General features: G+C 54.8%; 1 protein-coding gene across 1 annotated transcript in view; it reads left to right on the top strand.

Annotated features, from left to right (window-relative positions):
• SHANK2 (SH3 and multiple ankyrin repeat domains 2) overlaps positions 1 to 12,240 on the top strand; it is a 552,597-nt gene that overhangs the window by 398,834 nt on the left and 141,523 nt on the right. The gene's annotated exons all lie outside the window — the stretch shown is intronic.

Here is a 12,240-nt window from a genome sequence, read left to right on the forward strand (position 1 = left end):
GCTGACCTGGTCTCTACTGCGTGCCCAGTGCCTGGCATAGTATCTGATGTATAAAAGAGACCCCAAACCACATGCTCAACGATGGACACTCTGGGGAAGTAGGTGTTTTATGCCCATTTTGCAGATAATGAAACAGAGATTAGTTAGCCTGCCAGGGCCCCACAGGGAGATTCTGAATCTCAGCTAACTCCAAGCTTGGATCTGGATGATGTTCTGGGTCACTGAAATGTAATGTTATAATGATCTTTCTCAACCCATGAAGGATGCAGTACATCCATCCCTGGTGTGGACTGGGGTGAGGTTTGCAGAAAGCATAGTGAGCTGAGATCACCACATATGAAGCCTCTGGCTCAGGCTTCTCTGATGGGCCTCTTGATTTGCCTGCAAGGAGTCCTCCTGGGTCTTTTCCACCTGCCCTCCCTCCCTCCCTTCCTCCCACCCACCCACTTCCCAGGGAGCTCCGCAGGCTCTCGTTAGCGTTGATTTGTCTCAGTCTGCAGTGCCCTTTTGTGGGGAGTCTCATGATACAAGTGGTTAGGTTGGCAAATGAACTGAAGGAAGGCCTGTGCTAAATACCTTGTAGGGTCTTTTAATTGATGGAGTTTGTCAGTCTCAGGAATGAGAGGGGGTGTGTGCCCACAGTAAGCAGAACTGAAATGAGAAGGGGCGGGGAAGGAGGTGTAGAAGGCCACAGTTGCTGTCTGATGCTGCAAAATCCTGAGAATGGTCTCTTTGCTCTGGTGGCGTGAGACCAACCCCCACCAGCCTGTTTTCCACGTCTGCCTTCCCCGGGACCTTCCGTTTCAGACAGCGAAGTTCCCAGTGTGCATCCTCTGTGCTCAGCCCTCTGTGGGCAAGGCTGGGGGTCTTGGAAATGAAAGGAGGCCATGTCTGCCTCGAGGGGCAAAGTGTTGGGGGCAGGGGTTGTGCAGAGAGGCCTGTAAACCTGGCTAGGGTGGAGAGGGAGGAACGGATTATTCGGATGAGTGGGCAAAGTGGCGGATCAGCCTTGATCCCGGCCCTCTCTGCCTGGTCTTCCAGATGTGCTCCATACCCCCTGCCACCCACGGCACCAGCCCGCACCCCCTGCCTCTCTCTCCCTCTCACCACTGCTCCGCGCATTCTCTCTGGACGTCTCCCCTCTTCCACCTCCTCCTCCTCCACCAGAGTAATGCCAGCACCCCCTCAGCTCTCTGCCCAGTGGCCCCTCCTCAGGGAAGCCTCCCCAATGTTTCCAGGACATCCACTCACAGCACTAGTCATCAACCCTGCCTGGCCTGAAAGCTCCATGAGATAAACGACCATCATGGACTGGATAAAGGCTCAGAGGCAGGAATGTGTGGGAAATGTCAGTAGGCCCAGGAATGATGGGCCTGAAGACCAGGGACGGCCTTGAAAGCCAAGCTGAGTAGTGAGACTTCACTCTGTCATGGAAGCAAGCTACCTCGGGCGTTTTAGCAGGGACGGCCGTGGCCTGTGAGTCCCTGGGCTAGGGCCTTGTGAAGAAAGGAGGTGGAGGTGGAGAGACCAGACTGGGGGCTGCTGCCCTTGAGACAGGTTAGAGCAGAGATGAAAAGCACGATTCCAAGAGTCAGCCCACCTGGGTCCAAATCCAGCTCCTCTGCATGTGTGCTGTGTGGCCTTGGGCAAGTCACACGACCCCTCTGTGCCTCAGTGGCCTCATCCGCAAAGAAGACGCCTAGTCTGCACAAGGGGAGTCATTGCTATTATTGCTGCTGCTGTTAGCCCGAGGGAGGATTGCAGAGCCTTCTTGGTCAGGCCAGGCACTCCCCTCCCCCCACTAGGCAGAGTCTCACTGCCTGGGAACCTCTCCACCGTGGGACTCACCATGATGAGGTCAGGTGTGAGCTCCGGGACCCCCAGTGCCCAGCACGGGTCCTGGAGAGCTGAGGCTGGGGCTGGGAGAAAGAGGGCAGAAGGGCAATGCTCCGCCCTTGAGCTGGCCAGAAACCGAGGCCTGTCGTGGTCACTCCGGGCTGCAGGCTGCTGAGAGCCAGGCTGGTGCTTGGCGGCGTGGTTCCTGGTACAGCGACCCAAGTTTCTGGGCTTCTCCCAAACAAGAACGCTGGACTGGACACCCTCCCCAGCCCATTTCTGTGTGAGCTGCTGTTGCACTTGTCACATCCCTGAGTTCTGTTGTGTACTGACCTGTTTAGGCCTCACCAGAAACTTGAGAGATGGGTTCTCACACTGTCACCATTTCTCAAAGCAGGAAACCGAGGCCCAGAAAAGTCCCCACAGCAGACTTGGAGCCCCAGAGCCGCTACACGGTGAGCGGGCCCCAGTACCACGCTGGGTCGCAGTCCTGCCTTTCAGATGCTTGAGCTCTCACCTCGGCAGAGTCAGGTGATTCTGCCAGGAGACACGGTTACTGTAACAAGGTTTATCTTCTCGGATTCTTATTTCTTCATATGTATCTGTTAGAGATACTTCTTGTCACGTGTGTGCCAGAGGTACTTTCTTCCTTGTGTATATCATTTTTTATTGTGGTGAAACATACACACCACTTTGTCAACAAAGGTCCATATAATCAAAGCTATGGTTTTTTAAGTAGTCATGTATGGATGTGAGAGCTGGACCACAGAGAAGGCTGAGTGCCAAAGAATTGATGCTTTTGAATTGTGGCTGGAGAAGACTCTTGAGAGTCCTTTGGACAGCAAGGAGATCAAAGCAGTCAATCCCACAGGAAATCAGTCCTGAATATTCACTGGAACTGGTTCTGAAGCTGAAGCTCCAATACTTTAGCCACCTGAGTCAAAGCGCTAACTCTTTGGAAAAGACCCTGATGCTAGGAAAGATGGAGAGCAAGAGGAGAAGTGGGTGGCAGAGGATGAGATAGTCGGATGGCGTCACCAACTCGATGGACTTGAGTTTGAGCAATCTCTGGGAGATGGTGAAGGACAGGGAAGCATGGCGTGCTGCAGTTCCTGGGGTTGCAAAAAGTAGGACACAACTTAGTAACTGAACAACAATAATTTTAAACATACAATCCCGGGGCATTTGGTACATTCACAGTACTGTGCAACCCTAACCTCTGTCTAGTTCCAGGACCCATTATGTCACTCCAGAAAGGCATCCGCATACTTACTTAGCTCACACTCTCCCTCTCCCCACTCCCCTCAGCTTCAGGCTACTGCCAGTGTGCCTCCTCTCTCTATGGATTTGCCTCTTCTGCACTTTTCATACATGTGGACTCCTACAGCCCGTGGCCTTTTCACATAGCATAGCGTTTCTAAGGTTGCAGCCTGTCTTTTCTTTCCACGGCCAGATAATATCCCAGTGATGGATTAACCATGCTTTGTTGATCCATTCATTGGCTGATGGATATTTGGGTTGTTTTTTACCTTTTGGCTGTTTGTGAATAACACTGGTGTGAACATGAGTGTACAGGTATTTGTCTGAGTCCCTATTTTCAGACTTTAGGTGTTTGAACCTGAGAGTGGGCTTGCTGGGTCAGAAAGTAACTGTTTATCTAAACTGCCGACCGAACTTTGGGTTGAAACAGTATTCATTGAGCACTTAATAAATGACCACCTCGATGCTGGTCCTGGAGGAAGAAGCCAGCAGCAGGAGGAGGAGAGAGAGCCCCGGCCCACGGAGACAGAGCTCAAACCCACTGGCAGCGTCACTGCTGGAGAGCTGACGTGTGCTCACTCAGTCGTGTCCAGTTCTTTGCGACCTCGTGGACTGTAGCAGCCCTCCAGGCTCCTCTGTCCATGGAGTTTTCCAGGCAAGAATACCAGAGAGGGTTGCCGTTTCCTCCTCCAGGGGATCTTCCTGACCCGGGGCCGAGCCGCCCGCATCAGCAGGTGGATTCTTCACCCCTTGAGGTAACTGAGATAACTGGGAGCCAGTGCGCTGAGTACAGCCACCTGTAGGACCAGGGGTGTTCGGCTCCTAAAGATGTGAGCTAAGAGCAACAACCCACTTGGGATTTCTGGAAAGCGAGCTTGTTCTTAGGTTGCATCTGCTGACCACAAGTAACACAGACTACAGTGACGGCGGTGACGATGGGAAAGGCTCGAATTTCTTGAGTTCTTCCCGTGCACAACAGGCTTGGTTTTCAGAGTTTCCCACGCGTGAACCATGCTTAGCGCTCAGTTGAGTTTGGATATTCCGATCAGCAACTTTTTCCGCACAGAGAGGCTGGGGCACAGAGGGGGACTCACTTGCCCACAGACACACAGCGGGTAAGGGGCAGGACCGGGCTGTGGCCCAGGCCGTGACTGCCTCCGGGCACATGCTCTGAACGCCTCTGCCACACGGCCTGGAATAAGGAATGGAGGAAAGGGGCTCGGCTGGGTGGCATCACCAACTTGATGGGCCTGAGTTTGAGTAGACTCCAGGAGTTGGTGATGGACAGGGAGGCCTGGCATGCTGCGATTCGTGGGGTTGCAAAGAGTTGGACACGACTGAGCGACTGAACTGAACTGAACTGAAAGGGGCTCACCAGGGAGGAACCGTGGTGGGCTGGAGGGTTGCGGAAGGCTTCCTGGGGCAGGAGAGAGCCGCAGAACCTGCTTCCCAGAAGGCCGTGAGATGGTCCAGCCACGCAGAGCATCTTGGCCAGCATCCCGAACACGACGAGCCGAGGGGCGGGGCCTCGAGAGGTGGGGGCCTGGGGCCCGGTGGGGTGGGGACATCTCCCAGGGCCAACAGGGCACCCAGGCTGGTCGCTGGAGGTGGGACGTGCCTCAGAGGGCTGCACCTGCCCCGGGCATGTTGTTTTCATAAAGGAGGCACAGAAGCCTGTTGCCGCTGGATCTACAGAGGCCGAGATGGAGCTGGTAGAAGTGAGGAGGAGCAGGGGCCGGAGGGACCAGATGACCGCCGGCTGGGTGGCGAGGAGGACAATGAGGACGGGCTGTGAGGGCCGCAGACGCCAGGTTCTGGGGGTCCTGCTGGGCCACCTGCCAAGACGACCAGAGGTGGGAGGGATGGGCAAGCCTGGAAAAGGGACACCTTGGGTGAACGAGGCATGGGTCACGTGTCTGAGGCGGGCGGTGGGGACAGCGGTGACAGGGAGGGCCAGTGCAGCTTTGAGTGACAGATGTTCCCCCAGACGTGGGTTCCTGGCCGCTTGGTCAGCATGTGTGTCTCCTGCTGCTGCCGCCGCTCAGCTGTATGCAGAGGGTTCGTGTCACACTCCTCCCAGCACCAGGCCGTCAGTTCTCTCGCTGGTCCCATTTTGTAGATGAGAACGTTGAGGCTGAAAAAGACCAGGTGATATGCCCAGACTCTCAGCTCTCCTGGTGGGTCTAGGCTTGAACTCAGAGCGCGGGGTCGAGGCCTGCAGTGCCCCTTGTCACATTTCCAGGTGGGTCATACTGCCCAGCCTGGAGACCCAATTGGAGGTGATGAAATAGTTCAGATCTTGAGGGGAGGCACTGGCTAAGCAGATTGAGTCCGTGGAAGGCAAAGGTCACCACTGATTAGAGGATCCTGGGGGCCTTCCTGGAGGAAGTGAGGGGAACTAACTTAAAACGCTAAAGGAAGTTGGTTAAGGATGGAAACAAAGCAAAAGTGCTGCATCTCCTCCATCCTCTCGAACTGTTTTATTCCAGAACTTTCCCTACAACTGACAGAAGCCAATCCAAACTGGTTCAGCATGCAAGGGGAATTTACTGGTTTGAGTAGTTGAAAGTCCCAGAGAAGTGGGGCTTCAGGCCCGGCTGGATCTGAGTGCTCCGTGATGTCCCAGGGTCTCACTCCGTCTCTGTCTTCCTCTGTGTTGGCTTCCTTCTCAGGTGGGTTCTCTCCACAAGGGTGGCAGGCTCAGTCTCCAGCAGCTAAAGAAGAAGCATCCTCTCCATGGAAGAGCCCCAGCAGAAAGGGCATCTCATTGGCCTGCCTTGGGTCACATGTCTGTCCCTGAGCCAGTGACTGGCTAAGCTGATGGAAAATGTTGATTGCCCAGGTTGGATCACATGCCCTCCCCAGACACCTTGGGCGGGGTCAGCCCCCCTCGGCCACAAGAGCTGAGCATGGCTGGGCAGGCTCCCAAAGGAAGGTGGAGTTTCAGGTGTGGGAAGGGAAAAGATGAATCACTGGGTAGGCAGATTCAGCAGAATTTGAAAATCACTTTAGGCGTGGACCAGACCACGTGGGATCAAGAGTGTCTCTGGGCTATGTATCTACAGACTTATTTCGAGCAGCCATTATGTAGGGCCAAGCCTAGTTGCTGAAGCTGAAGCTTCAGTACGCTGGCCGCCTGATGCAAAGAGTGGACTCATCGGAGAAGACCTTGATGGTGGGAAAGATTGAGGGCAAGAGGAGAAGGGAAGACAGAAGATGAGATGGTTAGATAGCATCACTGACTCAATGGACATGAATCTGAGCAAACTCCAGGCGAGAGTGGAGGGCAGAGAAGCCTGGCGTGCTGCGGTCTGTGGGGTCGTAAAAAGTTAGACACGACTTACCCTGGAGGCTGGAGAAAACTGAGATCAGGCCTGGTCCTTCTTCCCAAAGAGCCTGGAGTTAGACTCTCCCCAAGCCTCGTGCCCGAGCAGAGGGCATCCATCACACACTGTGTTTCCTCCGTCAGTATCTTCGGGGGGGAGGGAAGAAGGGCAAACATGACCAGGAGGAATCAGGGGAGGACAGACCTCCTGTTGTGCCAGACAGAGACGAGAGGGCCGCCCTTGGGGACTGTGCGTGTTGGGGGAGAAGCCGGGGCCATACTAGCCGTTCATCATGAGGGTGGGGGTTGAGCACCTGTGCTTGGCGGGTGGCAGACGTAATAAGTGGGTGCTCCGCTCAGCTTGCGTGCTGAGCCGCTTCAGTCACGTCGACTCTTCGAGGCACTATGGACTATAGCCCGCCAGGCTCCTCTGTCCGTAGGATTCTCCAGGCACGAATACTGGAGTGGGTTGCCGTGCCCTCCTCCAGGGGATCTTCCCTGCATCTCCTGTGGCGCCGGCATCGCAGGTGGATTCTTTATTGCCGAGCCAACAGAGAATCCTTTCGGTCAGCTTGGCTGTTGTAAAAATTACAATCAACAGGGCAGCTTACACAGTCAACATCTGTTTTTTGTGTTTCTCATTTATTTCTGGAGGCTAGGGAGGCCAAGATCAAGGTGTACGCCAAGGGGATTTCCTGGGGGTCCAGTGGTTAAGACTCCACGCTCCCGATGTGTGTGTTGGGGGAGGCCCCGAGGCCCCATCCCGGGTCGGGGAACTAAGATCCTACATGCTGAGCTGCATGGGCAACAGCAGCTAAAACGTGCCGGCCATTCTCGCTCCTGGTAAGGCCTCTCTTTCTGGCTCCCGGATGGCTGCCCCCTTGCTTTGCCCTCACACGTGGGAGAAGGAAAGAGACCTCCTCTCTGGCACCTCTTCTTTGAGAGTGAAAATGTTAGTCCGTCATGTCTGACTTTTTGTGACCACAGGGACTGTAGCCCACCAGGCTCCTCTGTCCATGGGATTCTCTAGGCAAGAATACTGGAGTGGGTTGCCATGCCCTCCTCCAGGGGATCTTTCAGACCCAGGGATCGAACCCGTCTCCCACACTGCAGGCGGATTCTTCACCGTCTGAGCCACCAGAGAAGCCTGGTGAAAACTAATCCTGTTATGGGGGCCCCACCCTCATCTCATTCATCCTAGATGCCCTACCTCCAAATGCCATCACATCGAAGTCAGGGCTTCAACTGAAGATGTTGGGAAAACACACATTCCGTCCATGAGCACGTGCTTGGGGAATGAGCCCCTGGGACCTTTGAACTGCTGCTCAGGGTGAGGCCCCATCTGACGGACAGTCCGTCGAGCCTGAGATTCAATCGGTTACGCCGATGGCCTCGTTCACAGAGGGGCAGCCGCCAGGGAGGCCAGAAACACGACCATCTCGGCCACTGGCCTCCAGCCCATGGGTTGCGGGGGTTCACATGGGGCTGGACTTTCTGCCCTTTGCTGACCAGTCGCTCTGTCTCGTGAGAGGAGGGTGGCAGAGGTGCCCTTTGCCCCGTAGACCCTGGGGGCGTGGTCAGCGTGACGACCTTGAAAGGGAGGGGCGGGGCAGGACTCGAGCCCACGTCCAACTCCTGCATGCTGTGTGCCCTTCCCCTGAGGAGGCCACCCGGAGGGCTGACGGGAGCCTGGCGCTGGGCCCCAGCCACTCAGCATCAGGCCGCCTCGTCCTGGCGGCCCGGAGAGGGGGCGTGTCGGCCCCTGAGCGTGAAGTGACTCGGCCCCGGGGCTGGGGGCGGGCACAGGCATCATGACCTTGTCGTTGGGCAGCAGTCCAGCCCTGCAGCGCCGAGGGGGCCGGTGGCGATCGGTTCCCATTCTCGGGTCTGGCCCGGCCTGGTCTGTTCCAGGAAGAAATTTTGTTTGTTGTCAGTTAATTTTCCAGGAGTCTTTTTTAATGAGCCTTCTGGATAGAATGGCCCAATTTGGTTTGATTTGGCTTTTTGTTTTTTGAGAACAGGCTGTGTGCCCAGCAGTACCCCTGCCAGCCCTGTTGCAACCTGGAGGCCCCCGTCCCTCTTTCACCAAGACTTTCTGATTAACCTCTTGCTTGTCCATCGCCTCTGCTCGGCTGGGGTCACCTTCAGTGGCCAGTGACCTCCTTCTTCACTTGTTTATTGAGATACAGGTGCAGGTCTTGGCACAAGACATGGGCTGTTATCTGGGAGATAAAGGCCTGATGGAAGGAATTAATTGAATGATCACAGCAAAGTGGGGCTCAGCGACCAGGAGGCCCGGCCAGCAGGTCTGGGCACGGATTCTGATGCCGTGGTCTCTCTGGCTTCACTCAGATTAAGCCTGTCTCTGGAAAGATCCCCTGGAGAAGGGAACGGCAACCCACTCCAGCATTGTTGCCTGGAGAATCCCCATGGACAGAGGAGCCTGGCGGGCTACAGTCCATGGGGTTGCACATAGTCAGACACGACTGAGTGACTAGCAGTTACACCTCACTAACAGTTTCACTCATGTGTGGAAGGTGTGCCTTCAAAGATCCCCCCTCCTCTTTACTTCCAGCAGGAGGGAGCATGGCCACCTTGCTCTGAGCAGGCGCTGACCTGCACGGGGGCTGCAGGCTCTGCCCTGGGATGCAGGCCCTTGTTTGTTCTTGCCACTGCTTCCCCGCCCCCACCCTGAGCTGTCCAGGCTAGGAGGCTTCTGGAAACGGAGGGATAGTGACCAAGAATGCAAAGTTGGGGTGAAAGAAAAGGAAGGCTATGTGATTCCATTCATAGCAGGTCCCTGGAGCTGTCAAACCTGTGGAGGAAGTGGCTGATGGTGAGGGGGAGGGGGCAGAGACTGTTTGGGACCTGACGCGCTGGAGATGGACCGGCGTGATGGCTGCACGGCAATGCAGATGCCGCTGAACTCTGCACTTAGAAGCGGTTAAGATGGTGAAGTCTGTGTTCTGTGTATTTTACAACTTTTTTTAATTGTTTATTCTTCTGATAAAAGGAAAGCAGTATTGTGACTTTTAAAAAATACTTTTTGAACAATAAGTCTTTACCGTTTAGACCACAGGCGTGTCATAGCTGTTCCTTTTTCTCTGAACCAGATCACCGATACCTCCCCGCCCGCTTCGAGTGGTCCTGGGGTCACACGGGGCATGGAAGTGCTCTGTGCCAGAGCCTGTCCCCCGGAGCACCTGCCTCTCAAGTGAACAAGCACGTTCCCTCCCTGCAGCTTCTTTGAAATGGTGGAAAGATGGGGAAGACCACAGATCCTGGGGGCCCCTCCCTCTCCCCAGACCCCATCTCAGAGGCACCCAGAGGCCTCCCGGCTTGCAGCACTCCTCTCTTCCCCCACCCCCAGCCCTTTGATCAGCTTCCTGTGTATTCGGGGCACTCAGCAGCACAAGGCATAGTTTGCATGCGCATTTAATTGTAGGTCAGTCTCAAACTGGTCGATCCTAAAGGAAATCAACCCTGAATATTCACTGGAAGGACTGATGCTGAAGCTGAAGCTCCAACACTTTGGCCACCTGATTCTGATTCGAAGAGCCGACTCATTGAAATGGACCCTGATGCTGGGAGAGATTGAGGGCAGGAGGAGAAGGGACGACAGAGGATGAGATGGCTGGATAGCATCACTGACTCAATGGACATGAATTTAAGCGAACTCTGGGTGATAGTGGAGGACAGGAAGCCTGGCATGCTGCAGTCCATGGGGTCACAAAGAGTCGGACATGACTTAGCGACTGAGCCACAAAGGCAGTCTTCCTGATCCCCCTGGGACCCTAAACTCTAAGAGGGCAAAGCCTTTGTCTTTCTTACTCACCTGGCATGTAGGAGGTGCTCAATAAATCCTCGTCAGATGCAGGAGAACTATGCAGAAGTTCAAGAGAAAAAGAGCAGGACAGTAAGTCCCCTACATACGAACCTTCAGGGTGTGAGCTTTCAAAGATGGGAACGTGCGTTCCATCCACGCCAGGTGTGAGTGAGCTCGCCGCTGGCCCTCCGTCTCCTGTTGCTGGCGATGCCTCAGCTCTGCCATCTCCCACCTCCTGTCCGTCCCCCAGGCAGTAGGTCCTCTGGCCTCTTCACTCGATGCCAGCCCCTGGGTGCCAGATGTCGTACTGTCCCGCTGCGCTTTGCAGGGTGCTGTACCGTAAGATTCAAGACGATCTATTACGTTTGTTTGTTATGGATCACTTGTGTGAAAAGTATTAAGGACCGACTGCAGTACAGTTCTAGACAGCCGATTATGTTAGCTGGGTGCCTCGGCTGTGTTGGACTTACAAACAAATAGGACTTGTTTGTATGTTGGGAACTTACTGTACATGCATTCAGGCACAGGGCATCCCCCAAAACCTGCGTGAAAGACACAGGTTTTAGGACAGTCACTGCGGTGTGGAAATGTTCATGCTTTCTTTAAAGTTTGCAAAAACACGGTATTTATTCCCCGTGCTCTGAATTTTCCTCGGGAACATCAACGTGTTTGAAAAGTTCTGAGATTCTAGAAATTGCTTGCTAAAATTATGGGAAGGTGGGTTAGAAAGGACTGGGAGGAAAGGGTTATAAAGGGACACAAGAAATCTGTTGGTGGTATTGTGTACCTCCGTTATTTTGACGTGTGGCCTCATCAGATATACCACAAATTTTTTTTTTAATCCATTGGCCTGTTAATGGATGTTTGGTTTGTTTCCAGTTTTTGGCTGTTACAGATAAAGCGGCTGTGAAAATTTGTGTGTAAGTTAAAAAAAAAAGTTCCGTGATAACCAGGTTACCTGGGAGGAAGGGACGGATGGGTCTGGAGCTGAGTCAGAGAGGCAGCCCTTGGGGAGAGTAACTTTCTTTAAGACTCGTGTTTGTTGCCTGATTAAAACTGAACAGTCCGGCCGGAATCCGGCTGCAGAGACCGAGGGCTGCTGCTGCGTCTCTCTGGTCTCTTGAAGGCCCTGGAATCCTGAGCCGCCTTCAGGGGTGCGACTCCTCTGCTGGCTGTAAATCGCCAGGAGATGGCTGCCCGGCCCCGGTCACCCGCTATTTCCCAGAAGACAGGGGTGGGGGGTGCGAGCAGCGGCAGCCAGCCTCCCCGCCTGGCTGATGTGCGCCCGGGGAACGGTCCTCAGCTTCCCGTGAGGTGCAGTCAGGAGGCCTCGGCCACAGCCCGCAGGAATCAGCAGAACTTGACTCCATTCAGAAAAGCGGTTCCCTGGGATGTCCCAGGGGACCACTGCACGCTCAGCCTTTGTCATCTGCTGTCTGCACCTGGTCATTTCCCCCCAGCGCTGCAATTAGGGATTTAAGTTTGAATCAAGCAGGAAATCACAGTTTTAAGGCCCGTGGCGTTTTCAGCCGCAGACATGTACCTGGACGGCAGCCTGAGTGCCCGATGCGCATCAGGATGGTTTGCGATCAGGGGATCAGGGCCCGATGCAGGAAGTGTGGAGATGGCTTCTTCTGGTTTCCTTTTAGAGATGCTGATGCCAAAGCCTATGAATCTGCCCACGGCGAAATACCCATGAAATAGCCTCCCAGAGAGGCACTGGGGACACACAGCAACCCCGATCTCTGACCTTCCCCACCCTGACGTCCCGTCCCTCTGACCCTCTCCCCCAACCTGAGAACTCCTGAGACAGAGTGTGAACTTGGTCACCCAGAAGAGCCAGCCCCGATGACAGTCCCCGTGCTGGACCCTTCCCTGGGGGGCTGCCTTCACAGGACTCCAACCATAGCTGGAGCCGTACCAGATGCTGTAACTCACAGACCCCAGGATGAATAAGGCTGTGGTTTTTTTTGGCCTTGCTGGGTCTTCATTG

The sequence above is a fragment of the Dama dama genome, chromosome 2 (genome assembly GCF_033118175.1).
Source record: "Dama dama isolate Ldn47 chromosome 2, ASM3311817v1, whole genome shotgun sequence".
Classification (NCBI taxonomy): Eukaryota; Metazoa; Chordata; class Mammalia; order Artiodactyla; family Cervidae; genus Dama; species Dama dama.